General features: G+C 40.8%; 1 long non-coding RNA gene across 8 annotated transcripts; it reads right to left on the bottom strand.

Moving 5' to 3' along the window:
* Positions 1-13700: 13700 nt before the first annotated feature.
* On the bottom strand, positions 13701-16749 carry LOC136482102 (uncharacterized). Of its 8 annotated transcripts, XR_010764960.1 has the most exons (9): positions 16315-16749; positions 16001-16202; positions 15825-15892; positions 15611-15640; positions 15449-15541; positions 14608-14662; positions 14411-14505; positions 14094-14318; positions 13701-13953 (listed from the first exon to the last, which is right to left on the bottom strand). It is a non-coding gene; the product is annotated as an uncharacterized lncRNA (long non-coding RNA). The 8 variants fall into 8 exon arrangements; XR_010764958.1 differs by having other exon boundaries at positions 15611-15892; XR_010764962.1 differs by lacking the exon at positions 15825-15892.
* Between the last annotated feature and the right edge of the window lie 2618 nt (positions 16750-19367).

Below are 19367 nucleotides of genomic sequence, written 5' to 3'. Positions count from 1 at the left end.
GGCTCTTGACTTTCCTAGAGGTGATGGGGAGAAGACCATAGGACAAGCATAACATGCATTCATTGTATGGTGCAAGCGCTACATCATTATTCCCACAGCGCCGGCTAGGGTACCATCGCCTCCTCCTCAGCTGTCATAGAACCAACCAATTTATAAGAGCATAAGTACAATGGTAGACCACAAGCGGTCGCACTATCATACTTGAGCCCATATAAACCCGGTAGTCTGTCGAGTACCACGATGGGTCTCGATAAACGATCCACATACAACCAAGATTGTACATGATTCAACATACATGTCACATATTATATAAAGTTCATAGATACAGTTCCTTCATCAGAGTACGGAATAAAGTTATTAAAAACCAAGTTTGATAGATAGTAGCAGAAGCAAATTAAAGTTCAAAAGTAGCATTTCCAACATAGTTCAAATATAGTGCCAACACATGATCACAATCCACAACAGCATAATAGAGGGGTTATTAAAGATGCCTGCCCAAGGCTCACTCCTCATCCATAGTGGGATAGAAGAAATTCTTGCAACAGCCATGGTAGACGGTACCATCTGCAACAATTGGAATAAAACCCTGAGTACGAGAAGGTACTCAGCTAGACTTATCCATCATAAACCAGAAATAAATGACTCCAAGGATTATGCAAGGCTGTATAAGTGGAGGTAGCTTGACAACAATTTGCATAAAAAGTGATTAACACAGTTATACAGTTATACTTAGGTCATCAAGTTAATTATAGCTATCCATCTCTAGATTAGGAACTATCATGTGCCCAACATATGATGTATCATTTTAAGAGCATACAATAGTAACCATAGCCGGTGTAGTAATTCCATGTTTATCCGAACCATCACATTCTATAATACAATTACTATGATGTTGGTGCTAACCAAGTTTCTCACTATCTGAGAGAGACGACGATTCGAATCGATTTCAACTAGCTGGGAATTTATTCCTAACACAAATCTAGGCAGACCAGATCAACGGTCACCTTAGGTCACCTTTGGTACAACTCAAGTACACATTTCACGGGTTCGCCCAGCGCCGCACAATCAGGGACAACCAACAGCCAGGACGATCAGGACTACCCTACCCTTAGGCTCATGGTTGGCTCCTCACACATCCTTAATACCATCCAGAGTGCGTACTTTGATATAGCGGGGCCCGGATTGAGTTGAGCTACTCGGCTTCGTGGTCGGAACGAGTTATCCGACTAGCTAAGTGATAGGCATGCGTTCAATCTTGTCAGACGGGCCAACAATAGTATGGTCCTTAATCGGCACAGATGAAATAACATGAGTCAACCCACACATAGACTCCGCCCGACCTCCATTTACATTACCCCATGGATCTTTTCCACGATAGCAAATATAGCCAACCTTGCTTTGGTATCCTCCTATATCTCGCAGGTGAATGGAAATCACCCGACTTCTACCGGTCTAAGCATGGCTAAGCATATATTCGATCCTAGACCTACATAGGTTTAAAGGTGTATATATTTGGACAAGGTAGTTCCATGCATCAAGTGTTTCCAGTCAACACTTATAACCTAATGCATCAATCATAAAGGACTCAAGTAGTATTTTGTAAAACACTAGGAGACTTAGAATGCTCCGAGGCTTATCTTTGAGAAAAGAGGTGGGGCGGTGACTAGGCACTCAGGGACATCTTCTAGAGTTTGCTCCTCTTCTTTAGGAGCTGTAGCTTGAGGAGTCTCCTTCTGATCCCCTTCCTCTTCTTCATTGAATTCCAGCAATGTTATCTCCTCGGTCGATCCTATATGCATGGTCATGGAATAAGATATTGCGAATGCATGTATGACAACACATATAATATGATAAAATGTGATGAATGCATCCTTGTAGGTATTTTCAATAGCATGATGTCAAAGTAATAACAAGTGCATCCTATTCTACTAAGTAGGTGAATATCTATTCTCTATTATTTAAGCAAACACTTATGCAATTTATTTACCGAACTACATAATAGCAGCTACTTGTTTTAACCATAACTGGAGTTATATACATAGAAATCATATGGTTGTGGACATTATTGAAAGCTTATGAATTTTTCTACAACTTTCTTTTAATACTCTTAAGGTGATTCAATAGTTATCGAGGTCAAACAATTCAGTCAAACAAATCTGTCCACAAAGTAAACAATTAGGACAGCAGACTTCTAACAACCAAAACTCTTAAACCCTAAGGCCTATGACTATGAAAGTTTAACACTAGGTAGATTAGCAAGTTATCTACAATTTTTTTATCAACAAGTTTTATAGAAAAGATCATTATCAACATGAAATCATCTAGTCAACCAAAACTATACATGCGACCATTTATTTGAATTATAAAGCAATAAGTAATTAGTTGCATACAACCAATTGCCTCTAAGCCTTACTACTAACTTCAATAGTTCATATGTATCTCAAGCACCATAGAAAACATCATGGTCAATCACAATTTAATTACTTAAATGCCTTTATTAATTTAATTACATAATTAGGGGAAATAACAAACATACACCAAATGTGCACAATAAATTCTCATAAAATTATAGTGGATTCCAAGTTCTCCCATTAGACTACTGTAAAAATTTCATACCATTTGGACATGTACAACATCCTCTACCAAAATGACAAGTTAGCAAGGGTTATTTTAGTGAAAATCGTTAACCCTATAGAAAAGTGGCAAACAACAAATTATATAGTTTTCCTAGCTTCATATTAGTGCCATACTACTATACAAAAATTTGCATAGCAATATGTTACATATTTTTATCCCTATATTTTTCCTCAGAAAATGCCATTTATTAATAGATAAATAGAAAGATCATATTTCAATCAAGTTTACTACAATCTGAATATTTTTCCTAGCTAGATCATGTCAACACAAGACTAACAAAATTGGAATCATAATTTTATCATATTTCTAGCTAAAGATATATAATTTACAAGATTGTAAACATTCAAAAAGCATTTATCTAAATATATTTTAATCCCCATGAAAATACTAGAAACTGTATATTTCATATTTTTATAAAATACTACACTTCCTAAGCAACACAACAAAATTTGGTTCACCAAAAATGGAGCTCTACAACTCAACTTATGATTTTTCAAAGTTAGTACATAAATCTGTGAAAGAAATAACAGAAACCCTAAACTGCTCTCACTGACATCAGGGACCCACAGGTCAGCGGGGTCCACCCATCAGCAAGCCGAAGCAGAGCACAGCGGTCGACCGGCGTTATCTTGCTGATGGCGAGTTCTCCGGCCAAACCAAACACACCATGGTGATCTACTCACTGAGACGCATCAATTGACCTAGGTGGTGGAGGCGCAGACGCACAGGAGCCACCTCATCGCCGGCCATGGTGGCAAGGCGGTGCTGCTCACTGGTACGCCGGCCATCTCTAGCCACAGCAAGGCTCGGCAAGAGGCACACGAGCTTCGTGGTGATGACATGACACTATTGTGGCTACCTAGGCTAGGTGAGGTGCTCCGACAAGCTCTACACGCATGCGCGGTGGCGCGATGGTGAGAGTGTGGCGGCGCTGCGTGTCGTGTTTCATGCCGGGGAGACAACAAATCTCAGTAACATCATGCTACCGGCTAGACTACATACTAACCAAGCCCTAACATGACAAAGGTGAAGGAATGCGCATGCAAGCTCAGCAGCGGCGAGCTCACCGTGGAGGCGGCCATGGGAGCCAAGCTCTCCGGCGAGGATAGGAATGGCGATTTCGACCTCACCGTAGCTCATCCGACGCTGCAACCAAGTCAAGGAGGTAGAGGGGAATGTGTGGCAGAACCGCCTAATCTAATGCCACCTAGGAGTGCTCGTCTTCTATTAGACACTAAGCACTCGAAGGAGAACACCAAATTACTCGGTTCCATCGGGCACACCCCAGGGGAGAACCAAAAAATCCACATTTTTACATCAGGATCACAAATGAGAGAATAAAGCTTACATCATTCTTAGCCATTTCTTACATCACTTTTAATACACATCAGAGTATAAAATTTATTAGTATAACAGTGGAATGTAATCATATTATCAGAGTTATGAACAATTTAATTGAATAGCGGAATATAAACATGTGATCAGAATTACAGCGGAAATAATTATCTATTCATGACATGATGAATCATTGGTATGTAAACTATGACAATAGATTATAAAACTTTCCTTTATAAAACATTTGGTGAGAGTTATAAATAAAAACTATGATCACAGCATAAAGGAAATCCTTTCTGAGCCCACTAGGAGGAATCCACACACAAGGGTCACCTCTAGCATCCACCTGTCACCTACAACAGGGGGAATAAAACCCTGAGTACTCAATTGTACTCAGCAAGACTTACCCGACAGGAGGAAAGAAAAGACTCCAAGGATATGCAAGGCTATCAGGCTTGTGGGTTTATTGCATTTGCAGGAAGCATTACTAAGCGTGCGTCCTTATATTTGATTTTTATTAATAGCCGCATTGGTTCATTAACTAACCACTCTATGTAAGCACCTATGCTACTTTTAAGTAGGTGGTAAGCAATCAGATTTCCTTTTTCCATTCCATCTTTCATCTTCCAGCTCTTACTACGGTGCTTGGCACAAAACAAGTCGTACCGGATCGCCCGGTGATTCGTGAATCAATGCCCCCAGCTGGGTACCCCGAAAACACATGCCCCGCTTGTATCCAAGGCACAAGCAGGACCAACCCATCACCCTCCTGTCCTGGGTTCCTAGGTCCTCATCCAAACTAGGACTCCAAGCCCCCGCCCCTGAGTCCCGGACTCAGTGCGGTGCAAGGACGTCCTCCACCAAAAAGAAACCCTGACAGTCGGTCCATAAAGAGCTGAAACCCATGACAAGAGAGCAACAAGTCTTCCAAGTGCCCATACCCAAGTATGTACTTGGGATAATGAGTCTGTGACTTGCCTCGAGTCTTATGCAACGATCGGTCCTTAATCGACACAGACAGGGAAAATAGTGTAACCAAGTCATGCCCCGCATCCACGGCGACACAACCTCGTACACCCACCAATACCCAAACCATATCCCTGTCCGGTCACCAATTTCCTTTCCACCATTTATATTTTCTAAGTGATAATAATTTAGTAATATATTTCCTATCTCTCGCGAGTGACAGGCAATCACTTGACTTCTATCGAAGTCCTGTAGCATAGCAATCTACACGATCCTGTCATACTAGTAAGACTCATAGGATAAAGATATATATATATATATATATATATATATATATATATATATATATATATATATGCAAGTGGGTTTCATTCAACTCCTTAAAACTTAATGCACAAATATAATTTAAACTATAGAAAAGTAGGGGTTATGCACCGGGGCTTGCCTGGGTAAGATATAACCAAAAGTTAGCATTCCATTTCCGTGACATGATCACCATAGCATCATCTTTCAGCTACTCTAGTTGATTCCATGATCCCTGATCGTTCCTCCATTGGCGTCCTTGGCAAACTCCTGCTAGCAGTCTGGGATCTCGGGTATGGCCTTGAGCTCACGATATTGGCCTCCAACGTCCTCGTTCTCTGGCTCATTCACTCCATCAGTTAAAAGCACACAATGATCAAAATAGGCAAACAAACACAAATAAATATTCACATAAATTCAAATGAGCTCTAAAAATCGTGAAATTTATATGCGAGATAGAGTTTGATTTTAGATGAATTTAAGAAGAAGAATCGATGGAATCGGATTTGGCATTTGGTTGTGCGAGGTGGCCGCAATTTAATCACGCAGAAAAAAGACTAATGCGTGATTAGGGAATATTCTTTGGTCTTCACATGGGTGTTTGGCATGGTTCTTTTGCATGTGTTGTTGCTCTGGGCCCACGCGTCATATACACATGCATGGGATGGGAGAGAGAGAAAGCTACGAGCGTTCTTCTTGCTTCATGTGTGAACGCCATGGCCGAGCTCATGGAGCTTGTGGGCAACTCAGGTTGGAAGGAGAGGAGCAAGGAGAAGGTCATGGGAGAAGAGAGGATAGCGAGGGGATGCTCATGAGCTGCTCACCTCACCCGGCGAGTAAAGGTCAACTCCAACCAGCATGCAGCTTGCAGACAGAGCAAGGAAGTCGAGAGAGTGAGAAGAGAGTTGGACCTATGGAGAGTAGAGGCTCGGCTACTCGACGTATCCTTTTTAAAGGCAGGAGACGCAGAACTACTGCCATCATAGCGTAGCCCTATGCTGCTGCTGTCCCCGTTGGGTCTTCAGTCCAGTCGTCATCTGTCTTCACCCTCCAGCACGACACGGCACGGTGTGTGGAAAGTGTCCACTATGGAGTAATAATGCTACTAGCTCTCTAGTAATGCTAGCTCTCTGATCAGTGATCAGCTGTGGCAGACTGAGAGCGGAGCCGACCGGGCAGGCTAACGACGACGTATATGCAGATGCAGGAACGGGTCACACGTGGATGACATTTATTTGCATGCCCGGTGTGCACGGGTAGTGACGCACTGCATGCATGGTGGCATGTAGCTGAACAGAGTAGATATGAAGAACTTGTTGGTTGTCTGAGAAGTGGAGTGCCTGAAGGGCAAGTCTTGACTACAGAGGTGACATGAGTCTGAGCCATCATCATACTATGACTGGTCGGGCATACCTTTTGAACACAACAGTGCAGTCGTGGTTGGCAGACCAGCTTAGTCTAATCACTGTCATCAGCTTCTAGTCCTTTGTATGCTTCGGAAGTTAGATTTTCTATTGGCTGCACCTGGTTCTGGTTGCGGTGACTCAGTGGCTGTACAGTCGGAAAAATAAACGAAGCTGTTGCGCTCTCTTTCTCATCAGTTTGTGCTTAACAAAATAAACCCATGAGTATATATGTATATATATCGTTCTATTTATTAATGGATTCTATTTTATTTATAAAAGTTGCTTTTCATGCTTAATCTAATAGAACAAACCGTTCGCTAGAATCGTCATTCGATATTCCTAAATATTTCTACGCACTAAGTAATTTACTTGGGCATTTAATTGAGTCCACAAAACTAAGTCACATAGGATTCGCTTATCGCCTCAAGTATGTTTTAAATTAAAAACCCGAGAAACTCGTTTCAGAATTTTTTCTTAGGCCTAAATTGCGGTCCTAAACGAGCTCGTAACACCAGGGGTGTTACAGAATATGGCGTAGCTATGGGTGAGATGGAGGCGGCAATGGCGTGGTGGAGCGGGCACTAGGCGATGGCGGAGGGGTGCGGGTGCTCGGAGGCGCTCGGTGGTTCCGCGGCGAGTGTGGGAGATGGCAGCGGAGAGGGAGAAAGTGGGCGCGTGAGGGCAAGAGAGGGCGCGCGGCTTCACAGATAACGAGCACTAGCGTGCCGCAGCGAGGGCCCGGCTTCGGCCAGCGGTGGCCACATGGTGGCCTGCCTCTGCCCGCCGTCAGCCATGACCCGGTGCGATGCAGCATTTGGTAGAGTTCAAAATCCGACCTGACGACGCTATTTCAACCCCATCTAAATCCTAAACGGTGGTGAATCAGTGCACAATGTTTAAACAAGTTTTGTAGATCTATGTACTAGCAACAAATTTGTTTTAGAACTCAAAGTCTAATTCTCAATGGTTAGGAAGAAAAATCAGCACAAAGTCGAGCCTGTCAAACTATAAACTCAAAAAGGACTTAGTAAAATTTCTAAGTGCTAAAAACAATGAAACCATGATTCTTGTGAGCTAAATTCAAGCATGTTAGGAGCTGAACTAGCCTATGACCCAAAAATAAAAGTTGTTGCTACACTCAAATACTACAACTTTGATTTAGTGAACACATCCATGCAAAGTCTCTATGACCTAGTTCAACCTAGGTCAAACATAACACTTTCCAATGATGACTTACACTACAACTATGACTTAGTGACCAAACTAACATTAGTCATGAATACCAAAGTTGTTCATAATGACATTCTAAACATGGTTAAGGTATTCCTAAGGTCACACAAGTATTTCATACATTGGTTACATATTTTACTTCCTAGGTCAACATGCATATCATCACTTAGGAGCTTAATTAGACAAAGTGGTCTACATGAACATTGTTCCATTAGTCATCCTAAGTGTAGCTAGGGTGTTTTAGTGACCAACATCAACCACTTACACTTATTCACACATGATCATAAGCATACTCATAAGAAAACATGAAATAACAAGGCTTGTTTCACATGTTTCAATTGTATGTTTCCTATGTAAAAGCTCATATATGAATGATTGATGATTATGTTCATGCAATGCAAGTCAAATTATGCAAGCCTAACACCTAGGGTGTTACAGCCCCTCCCCCTTATAAAAATCTTGTCCTGAGAATTGCAAGACCTACCATTTTTTGACAAAGGTGGGATAAACCTCATATAAGTAATCCTCTTGTTTCCACGTGGCATTTGTTCACTGTGGTTATTCCACACCACCTTGTAGAACTTAATGACCTTACTCTGGTTTAGTCTTTCCATCTCTTCTAACACTCGGACTGGTTTCTCTTCATAGGTCAAATCCGATTGGATCTCAATGTTGGTGGGTGCAATGGCTTCCTTAGGTATACGAAGACATCTCTTCAACTGAGAAACATGGAAGACATCAAATATGGCACTCATCTCTAGGGAAGTTGCAACTTGTAAGCGACATTCCCTTTTTGTTCAATAATCTTGTATGGCCCTACATATCTTGGCGCAAGCTTTCTTTTTACTCCAAATCTCTGTACTACTTTCATGAGTGACACTTTTAAGTACACATAATCTCCCACTTCAAAAGTCAGTGGTCTTCTTCTTTTATCAGCATAACTCTTTTGTCTTGACTGAGCTACTTTCATATGCTGTTGGATAATGCGCACTTGCTCTTCAGCTTCAGTGATAAAGTCAATGCCAAAGTATCTTCTCTTGCTAGGCTCAACCCAATTCAACGGAGTTCTACATTTTCTGCTGTACAAGGCTTCAAAAGGAGCCATCTTGATGCTTGCTTGATAACTGTTGTTGTAGGAGAACTCAGCTAAAGGTAGTCATTTCTCCCATGAACCCTTGGAAAATATAACATAAGCTCTCAACAAATCTTCTAAGATCTGGTTCACTCACTCAGTCTACCCAAAAGTTTGTGGATGGTATGCTGAACTTCTAATTAGCTTAGTCCCCAAAGCTTGGTGCAAGTGTTCCTAGAAACAAACTATAAACTATGGTCTTCGATCTGAGATTATAGTTCTGGGTATCCCATGTAGTCTCACAATATGAGAAATGTATAGTTCGGCGTATTTTCCTGTGCGATCCATTGTGTTAACCGATATAAAATATGCTGACTTGGTGAGACGATCAACAATAACCCATATTGAATCGTGACCTTGCTATGTCATTGGAAGGCCTATAATAAAGTCCATACTTATTTCCTCCCATTTCCACCCTGGAATAGGCAATGGCTGAAGTAATCAGGTAGATTTCAAATGAATGGCCTTTACTCTACTGTAATTATCGCACCTAGCGACATAGGCGGTGATCTCTTTCTTCATCTTGGTCCACCAAAAAAGGGTTTTCAAATATTGATATATTTTGCTACTACCCGAATGGATAGACAACTTGGATGAATGTGCTTCATCTAAAATTTGATTTCTAACCTCACAGTCTTTTGGTACCATAAGTCGGTCCTCAAACCATAGCACACCTCTTTCATCTAATCTGAAATGCTTGGTTTCTTGCTCTTGCATCTTTCTCTTGATGTGAAAAATACCTACATCTATCTTTTGTAGTTCTATGATTTTGCTCTCAAGTGAACAACTGATAGTGATATTGTGCAGCACAACAGGATGTATCAAATTAAATCCATCCTCCAACAATGCTTCCACAGTGTTGCAATGAGATTTCCGACTAAGTGCATCTGCTACAACATTGGCTTCCCCGAATGGTAGTGCAATTCTAAATTGTAGTCTTTAATCAGCTCTAACCATCTTCGTTGTCTCATGTTCAGCTCAGGTTGAGTGAAGATATATTTGAGACTTTTGTGGTCAGTATATATGTGACATACATTGCCCACCAAATAATGTCTCCATATCTTTAACGCATGAACAACTGCTGCAAGTTCTAAATCATGTGTAGGGTAATTGACTTCATGTTTTCTCAACTACTGAGAAGCATAGGCAATAACTCTTCCTTCTTGCATGAGCACACACCCCAAACCTATACCTGATGCATCACATAACACATCAAAAGGCTTTTCAATGTCAGGTTGTGCTAAAATAGGAGTTGTAGTTAACAGAGTCCTTAGGGTGTGAAAAGTTGCTTCACACTCTGGTGTCCAACTAAACTTCTCATCTTTCTGAAGTAGTCTAGTCATGGGCTTAGCTATCTTGGCGAAATCCAAAATGAAATGACGATAATAACCTGCTAACCCTAGAAAACTCCAAACTTCATAAACCAAAGTCAGGGCCTTCCAATCCATGACTTCTTGTACTTTAGATGGGTCTACAGATATTCCATCTCTCGATAAGATGTGACCCAAGAAAGGTACTTTACTCAACTAAAATTCATATTTGCTAAACTTGGCATATAACTTATGTTCCCTCAATCTGGACAGAACAATTCTCAGATGCTCTGCATGATCTACCTCATTCTCTGAATAAATCAAGATATCATCAATAAACACAACCACAAACTTGTGGAGCTCGGGCATGAATACCGAATTCATCAAGTACATGAAGTAGGCAGGAGCATTCGTTAGTCCAAAAGACATGACCAAATACTCATACAAGTCATACCTAGTGGAGAAAGTTGTTTTAGGTATATTCTCTGGCCTGATCTTTATTTGATGATAGCCTGACCTTAAGTCAATCTTAGAGAATACTTTTGCTTTTGCCAACTGATCGAATAAGATATCGATACAAGGCAAGGGATACTTGTTTTTGATGGTCACAGCATTTAGTGGTCTATAATCCACACACATTCTCAAGGACTTGTCCTTCTTCTTTACAAACAATGCTAGACATCCCCATGGATACGAACTAGGCTGGATGAGACCTTTGTCCAACAGTTCTTGTAACTGGATTTTAAGTTCAGCTAGCTCATTTGGTGGCATCCTATAGGGTCTCCTTGAGATAGGTGTCGTACCTGGCACTAACTCAATCTTAATTTCCACATCCCTATCAGGTGGTAAACCTAGTAACTCATCTAGGAATACATTAGGAAACTCACAAACCACTGGGATATCACACAGGGTAGTGGCTTGGATAGCTCAAGACAAGTTCTAGAGTTCAAAGTTGTGGGAAAGTGGTACTAGGAAAGCATTACCTCCCTTGGGTTCTCTCAACATAATTGTACGAGTGCTAGTATCAATGAGAACACCATGATCGCTCATCCATTTCATGCCTAAGATCACATCTATAGATAATCCGGGCAATACTAGCAGATCCATCGCATACTCCCTCCCTTGTATAGAGATGAGCACATTTCTAACCATCTTATTTGTAGAGATAGTAGCCCCAGCTGAACTTATACTATAACCACACTTGCTTACCTCAATTACTTTCTGATCATGTCTAGATGCAAATGATTGGCTCATAAATGAATGAGAAGCTCTAGAATCAAATAAAACAATGGCGGGATGTTTGTTAATGAGAAACATACCAACAGTGACAACTTCTCCTATAGGAACCTCTTCAACAACAGTATAATGCACGTATCCAGGATGTGCCTTAGGATTCGCCTATCTCTGATTTCCCTGATTCTGATTGTTGTTCTTCTTCAGATGGGGGCACTCTTTGGACCAATGGCCCAACTGATTGCAGTTGAAGTAGGGTGGATTGCTCTTGGGTCCTGTGGAGCTTCCTTGCCCTCCATTCCCCTTGGGTAAGGCAATGGTGAAAGCCTTACGGAACACCTTCTGAGGTTGGATGTTTCGAGATTTTGGTGGAGGAGGCCTGAACTTGGGCATTGGTGGTCAAAACTATGGCCTAGCTGCCACTAGACCTCTGAACTGTGAAGACCCTAAGGCACCTGCATCAGCTACCCTCTTGCGTCCCTTTGCTGCCGCATGCAGATTGTTGTGGTTCTCCTAAGTCAATGCATCACTGATGAACTCATTGTAGGTGGTGCACCTCGAGTTGGCCATAGTCTTCATCAGCTTCATGCCAAGACCTCTCTTGAAGCTTTCTATCTTCTTTTCTTCAGTGTCAACAAAACCTGGGGCACAACAAGATAGATTGTTGAAAGCATGCATATACTCAGTAAGGGTCTTGGTCCCTTGTGTGAGTCGCATAAACTTAGCTACCTTCATGCGCATTAGCCCTAGGGGAATGTGATGTCCTCGAAAGGCTAACTTGAACTGCTCCCATGTGACCTGTGCATTGGTAGGTAGAGAGGACAGGAAATGGATCCACCAAATCCCAGCCGGTCCCTGCAGCTGATGGGACGCATATTCTGCCTTCTGGTGCTCGGTGACCCTCAGCAGACAGAACTTTTGATCAATAGTGTTGAGCCACTCATCCGCCTAGAGCGGTTCCTCGACCACCTTGAAGATAGGAGGCTTGGTAGTCAGAAAATCCTTGAAGGTGCTGTACTAATTTGGCTTAGGCCCCTGTTGCTGTTGGCGGACGTGAGCCGTGTTCTGCGCAATGAGGCACAGGGTTTCCTCCATAGTCCTTTGGCTTCCTAGGAATTGTGCAAAGAACTCATTAGCAGACGGTGGTGGCGGTGGTGGTAAGTCACCGTCATTGCCCTCTTGGCTGCTGCCTGCTCCGGCACGGGTGTGAGTCATCTATAAAGTTGCAACAATAAATGATTATTGGATGATGTCAAGAGATTGCAGATGAATTGTATAGTTATGCCAAACTAAAATTACTGGAGTGAATCTTAAATTCATACAATAAAAACAGAGGCATAATTATTCATTCTCGCAACATGACACCACACTACAAGATTTTTATCCCTGATGCAACGACCTAAAAGCATTGCAATATACCAAAAATGGTTGCGATAGACAAAATTACAACACTTTTTTTCGTTGGCAGGCGTTGCCATAGTAACCGTGGCAAAAGGTTTGCCCAACAACTTATTTTCGTGTTGCAATAGGTTTTCCCCTATTGCAACACCAGAAATACCTATTGCCACGAACCCAAAGTGTGGCAATAGGTGCACTAGCAACGATATTTGGTGTTGCAATAGACCTTATTGCCACGCATCAATAGCATTGCAATAGATGGACCCTCTATTGCCATGCTATCTTGGTGGTTGCTATAGGTGGAACCGTCTATTGCCATGATAAATATTTGGTTGCTAGAGGTAGCCTCTCTATTGCAACAATCAATACTTGTTGCTATAGGTGGAACCGTCTATTGCCATGATAAATATTTGGTTGCAGAGGTAGCCTCTTTATTACAACACTAAACATTATGGTTGCTATAGGTGCATCCGTCTATTGCTACGGTAAATATTTGGTTGCTAGAGATTGCCTCTCTATTACAACGATTAATACTGGTTGTTATTGTTGTACCCTCTATTACCATGCTAACTATTGTGTTGCTACAGTTTGGAGACTCTATTGCAACACCCACTATTCCGTTGGTATGATGTTTTTTGCAACACCGTTTGTTTGTTGCTATATCATATATTGCAACGCCAAATTATTTTGTCGATAGTCCATATTGCAACGCTTTGTTTGCTTTAAACAATAATTGCATGCCAAAAAATATATGATGAAAGAAGCATTTAGACATCCATTAATCCAAAATATGCTTTGTTTGTACAACTTATTAATGAAACCACATCCAATGTCAAACTTAGTTAATAACACACGCACAACAACTAAAACACAAGGTATCTGACGCATAGTAGCTACTTTGAACAGCTCAAAATGTAATAAACTATGTGTAGCACTGTAGCAAAGGTTGGCTTGACATTGACCGTCCATTAGTTGTGCGCTCCACTCAAATTCTATCTTGCTCCTGAAACAATCATTAACATTGGTATATTCAGTAAACAGAAACTTAGTATTCAGCTAAGTATCATTTTACTTTACAGTAACAGAAAGTAGCCATGTAAATCTGATTCAGAAATATTCACAGGTAGTGGAGTCAAAAATCACCTGTGCTTTGCAAGCTTGTTGATTCCTTTTGGATAATGCTCATTTCTTAGCCGCAACATCCCTTAGTGCTTTAGTAGTGGTAAAACTAACTATCGTATCCTCTCCTCTATTTTGGCCAGTTTGAGTCTTATTCGCAGCACTATTTCTAGTTATGCAACCATTACTTGTACCTGCCGCTGTTGTAGCTACAAGTTGTGTTTGTGGTGGGATGCTATCTTGGTTTTCCTGCAAATCAATAGTTGGAGGGAAAATTATGCCTCATACTAAGGACTAACATATGACAACATTAAACACTCTTCGATTCTCAAACTACCTACTTATGTGATATTTCTTCACTTTCTGTATTTACATTTTCTTCATCCATGTTTGTTGTAGCAGCAACCTCTGCATTTTGTCCCCCATCTTTGTTAGCCTGCATTTCAATTTTGGTCAGAAAAATCATGAGTGGAGTTTGCAGTGGCTTGCCCTTAGTATGAGGCATTTGACAAATATGAGGACTAGATGAGAGCTGCACCTTAATGTTGACCTGCTTGCTTGCCTACCAGCAGCAAGGATGCAAACGAACTAAACTGAAAGCATTGAACACAACCAGAAACTTACAAAATGAGAATAACATCCCCTCTTCTTTATCAAATACTTGAATTAAAAAATAGCAACACGATACAGCAAAGAATCTTAATAAATCAGCATGCTCACAGGATTTGGCTTGATAGGTTTCACACAGGTTTTGTACTTGCAAACAGATTATGAACACAGGTTTGTGCTTGACAGGTTCCACACAGAAATTGCAAACTAATATCAATCAACACTTCTTGCAAGATACAAAAGAAATGACATCCATGCAAGATGCAGAAGCAAACATAAAGCAGAGATAAAGGCACGCTGCTGAATAAATTTGTAGAGCAGGTTCAGAGAAATCCAAAGAGATATATCAACCTCAAAGATAGCAGTACTGATTCTAGGGCAGAGTAAGCAGCAGATTAATGAGAGATACGATGGCTTGCACAATCTAAGTTCACTAAAAATGCATGACGGTTCATTGTTCAACACTACATTCACTAAAAAATGGTCGAACTTGACTTGGCACAATTAATTTATTTTCCATAAGGCTACAGTACTTATCACAATATTTTCCATAAGGCTGGTTCCAAGTTGAAAATTTCTCATTATATAGCTAACTACACTATATCCAAATTGCAAAAAGCAGACATTTTATGCATTTATCATATTTATGTGAGACACCTGAAACTCACTACCACATTCTAAGAAGGAAAAAAAGGTTACTGAAAATAATTTGGTTAAGATGCTACTGACAAGAAAATACCAAATCACTATCATCAGTCACTGCACTTCACCTGCATGGCATATATTCTTGAAGGCGATCCTTATCTGAAGCAGGGGCTGCTGCTGCTCAATCCCTACATCACCACTCTGAACGTGTTCCAGGCCTACACGTTGAAGCGAATAAGGGATCCTAGCTTCCAGGATGAATTTCATGACTATGCCAATTTAGCTACCTTGTTTGCACCGTTAGCCAAAGTTTTTCCCTGTAGGAAATAACACTCTTGTCATACAGGTATTGACAGAAACATACTATAGAAGAGCAATGGTATTCCTCATGGCCACGGCTTGTCAAGTATATCATAATGAGAAATCCACCGAATTTTTGCAAATACTCCCATCCAGTACTACATAATCATAATTCTATACTGAAGAGAAGGGATAGCTTGCCTTCAAAAAATGAGAAGGGTTAGCTGACTGTCAAACAACCAATCACCTCCAAGCTATTGTATGTCTTACTACAGTTCAAGCAGAGCAAAACAATGTGACCATCTGTTATTCAAAATCAATAGGTGCCATAATTCTACTGGAATCCATACAGATACAGATAGATTTCTATATCTCACCAAGCATTGCATGTTAAGCGTACAAGCAGGAACACGGTCCCGTTTGGAGGAGCTCCGGGAGGCTCCGGCTCCGGACTGTTCATGCACTGTAGCACGGAGCCGGCGGAGCTCGAAATCGTGGCTTCGCCGGCTCCTCCTCTTTCTGGCTTCTTTTAGTTCATTTTGCGTCTCGATTTCCAAAACGGCTTCTGCTACAGTGTCGCTACAGTCACGAGGTGAGGAGAGGGAGCCGCAGGAGCAGCGCCAAACACGTCCAGTAATAAGTACACCTTGTAAATCAACCAAAAGAATCATAATTCGGAACAGCTTCTCACCGGATATGGTTGCAGGAACACCTCGAAACAGCTTCTCACCGGATCTGGTTGTAGGAACACCGCCGGAGAAGCCGCCGTCTGCTGGTAGCTGCACATGGGCAACGAGAGACGAGAGAGAGGGGGGCTCCTAGGAGCAGCGGTGTCGGTGATGACCTAGACTCAGCGAGCCGCCGCCGCCGGGTCCTACGCACACGGCTCGCTGTGGAAGACACCTTGACGGGGCCGGCAGCGGCGCGGCGTCTATCAGGGCGGCACTCAACGTCGATGCCATGGACCTCGCCGCCGTCGCTCCTTTCCACATCTCTCCATGGGGTGCGGACGATGGCAATTGTGGTGGAGAGGGAGGGAGGAGAGGCGCAGCCACATGGTAGGAGGGCACGGTGGTGGTCGCCGCCACTGTGTTTGAACGGAAGAAGCAAAAAAGAGAGGAAGAAAGAAGTTTGGGTTTGGGGAAAGCAACCGGGCACCAGTTTTGAAGAACGAAGGAGGGACGCGAGCCGATCGATCTGATCGGATGGCTATAAGCACCGGCTGACTGGGCCAAATAAGCCCAAGTGGTAATGCGTGGAGGAGATGTAGGGTCAGGCCAAATGTGGCCTAGGTTGGGAAGTTGTTTCAGCCCTTTTAATTTTTTTATTTTTGTTGTCTAAAATATTTTTTTATTCTAAAATGCAAATTGAGTAACATAAATGATTTTAAATGAAAAAGTTGTCAACTACAAAGTTATAGTACTAATCGATATATCCAACTTTGGTTTTGGACATTTCCCTATATGGGTTTGTTTGAACCATTAGAAATTTAAATTTCAAAATATGACTACCTCAAATAGAATTTTGAGGCAGAAAATAATTTCAAATGGAATAGTTAGCAACAACAAAGTTATATAACTCATCGAGATCTACAACTTTTATTTTGGTCATTTGTTCATGTGACTTTATTTGAATAAATCAAATTTTGAATTTCAAAAAATGATGACTTCAAACAAAATTTTGAAATACTAAATGATTTCAGGTGAAAAGGTCTTGAATATAAAAGTTGTACAAGTCATCAATATCTACAACTTTTATTTTGTTCATTTCTTCATCTGATGAAGTGTTAGTAAACATTGTTCACAAATTGCCATATCTCTCATATAGTTTCAGAAAAAACATTGTTCACAACTTTTATTTGGGTCATCTTGTCATGTGACTTTGTTTGAAAAAAATAAATTTTGAATTTTAAAAATATAGAAATTTGAAACAACATATTGAAAGAGCATAAGATTTCAAAAGAAAAAGTCATGAACATAAAAGATGTACAACTCATCAAGATCTATAACTTTCATTTTGATCACCTTTTCATGTGACTTTGTTTGAACAATTCAAAATTTGAATTTCAATAAATGACAACTTCAAACAATATTTTGAAATATCAAATGATTTGAACTAAAAAGTCATAAAAATAAAAGTTGTTTGCTTCAAACAATAATTGCAGCAAGAAAAGTTTGTAGGCATGCATTTCATGTGTTCATATCCAATAATTGCAGAAAGCATTTCAACTCCAGTGGACGCTAGCACTCCAAAGCTAAACTGCACACAAAACAATGAATAGAGAATAGTTTATGGTTAAACAGAAACGTTAGAGGCCTTTATTCAACCAAAAATACTATGGAAAGACAGACCGGATTAAAAAAACTACGGACACAATGCAACTCTTGAAATCTCAATAGAGCACATGCATGATAGCTACGGGATAAGATGAGTCTACTATATGGGGGCTAAACAATCTGCGTAGCTATGCAGCTTGTTCGCTGGTTGGTTTCTGGGCTGATAAGTCCAGCTGGTGCTGGTTTGTTGTGAGAGGAAAATATTGTTGGCTGCCTGATAAGCCCTGGCTGAAATCAATAAACGAACAGACTGATCATGACAAAAAAACAATCAATAGATCACATGATGTTCAAATTGACGGGAGCAGCATTTGTCCCTAAAGTTTTTTGCATCATGCCACAAATAAACGACCAGCTGATCCTTGAGTTGCTTCTCAGGCTGCAATGCATCATGTGCAAGGTGATAAGATGAGTCTACATTATTGGCTAAGCAACAAAGATTTCACAAGATGTTTGGTATTGTTTGAGAATTCTCGTCAAGCCAAAATAAAGATATGAAGGTATGCATCAGATATACTACCAGGCCCCTATTGGCTGCTAGCTCAGTTACATTATTTGGTATCCAGAACAACATTATTTGGCTAAATAGCTAATATCCATTGACTGACAGATGTTTTCTGAATCAGAAAACTTTTTCTATCTATCATGAATAGGTCCCTACTACTTGAGGTAACAAAAATTCAGCCTCTAAGGTATGAAGTTGTATAGCCAAAAAACTCCTCACCAAAGTTGACTTCTCGGGTAGCGTGCTTGTGTGTTGCTACGGGACAACTAAATCTTTTGTACTAAAAACACACGGATCATATAATAAGATAACAATACTGTTAAATTAAATACCGACGTCAAAGTAACATTTTATTCAAAAAGCAAAGCTCGTGAAATTAACACAATCACAGAGAGCGCGATGTCGCAAGCTCACAACTGTACTGTATAGACTTTTTCATGATACGACTAAGATAATATTTTATATCGGCAGAAAGAATTCTACGATATCCATTTCTTTCATGCGCCAATAAATCCGTCAATAAGTTCCACTGCATCTCCATATAATCATGTACACACATGTTCGAGTATAACAGTGATGTTTTTTCTGGATTTTTTTAAAACAATCTCATTGTCCAGGATAATGAATAGCTGCAGTTGGTCTTTAAACTGTTATACTCATGTTTGTTTTCTATCATAAGCACAAATATCAGCAAGCTAGACAATTTTTTTGTTTTCTGAAATTGTCATGGAAGATGCGTATGGTTATCGTCCTTGTTGACATATGAAGTGAATTAGCCATCTTCATCATGTAAACAAGTAATATAAAGGCGGCTTAATGTCGAACACACCTTAGTAGCCCAGTGATAGATGAGTGTGTGCTTGTACTTTAGTTCCTGGGATCAAATCCTCTGTGGAACATTTT

The sequence above is a fragment of the Miscanthus floridulus genome, chromosome 9, assembly GCF_019320115.1.
Source record: "Miscanthus floridulus cultivar M001 chromosome 9, ASM1932011v1, whole genome shotgun sequence".
NCBI classification, from domain to species: domain Eukaryota; kingdom Viridiplantae; phylum Streptophyta; class Magnoliopsida; order Poales; family Poaceae; genus Miscanthus; species Miscanthus floridulus.
This window is presented reverse-complemented; position numbering and strand designations above follow the sequence as displayed.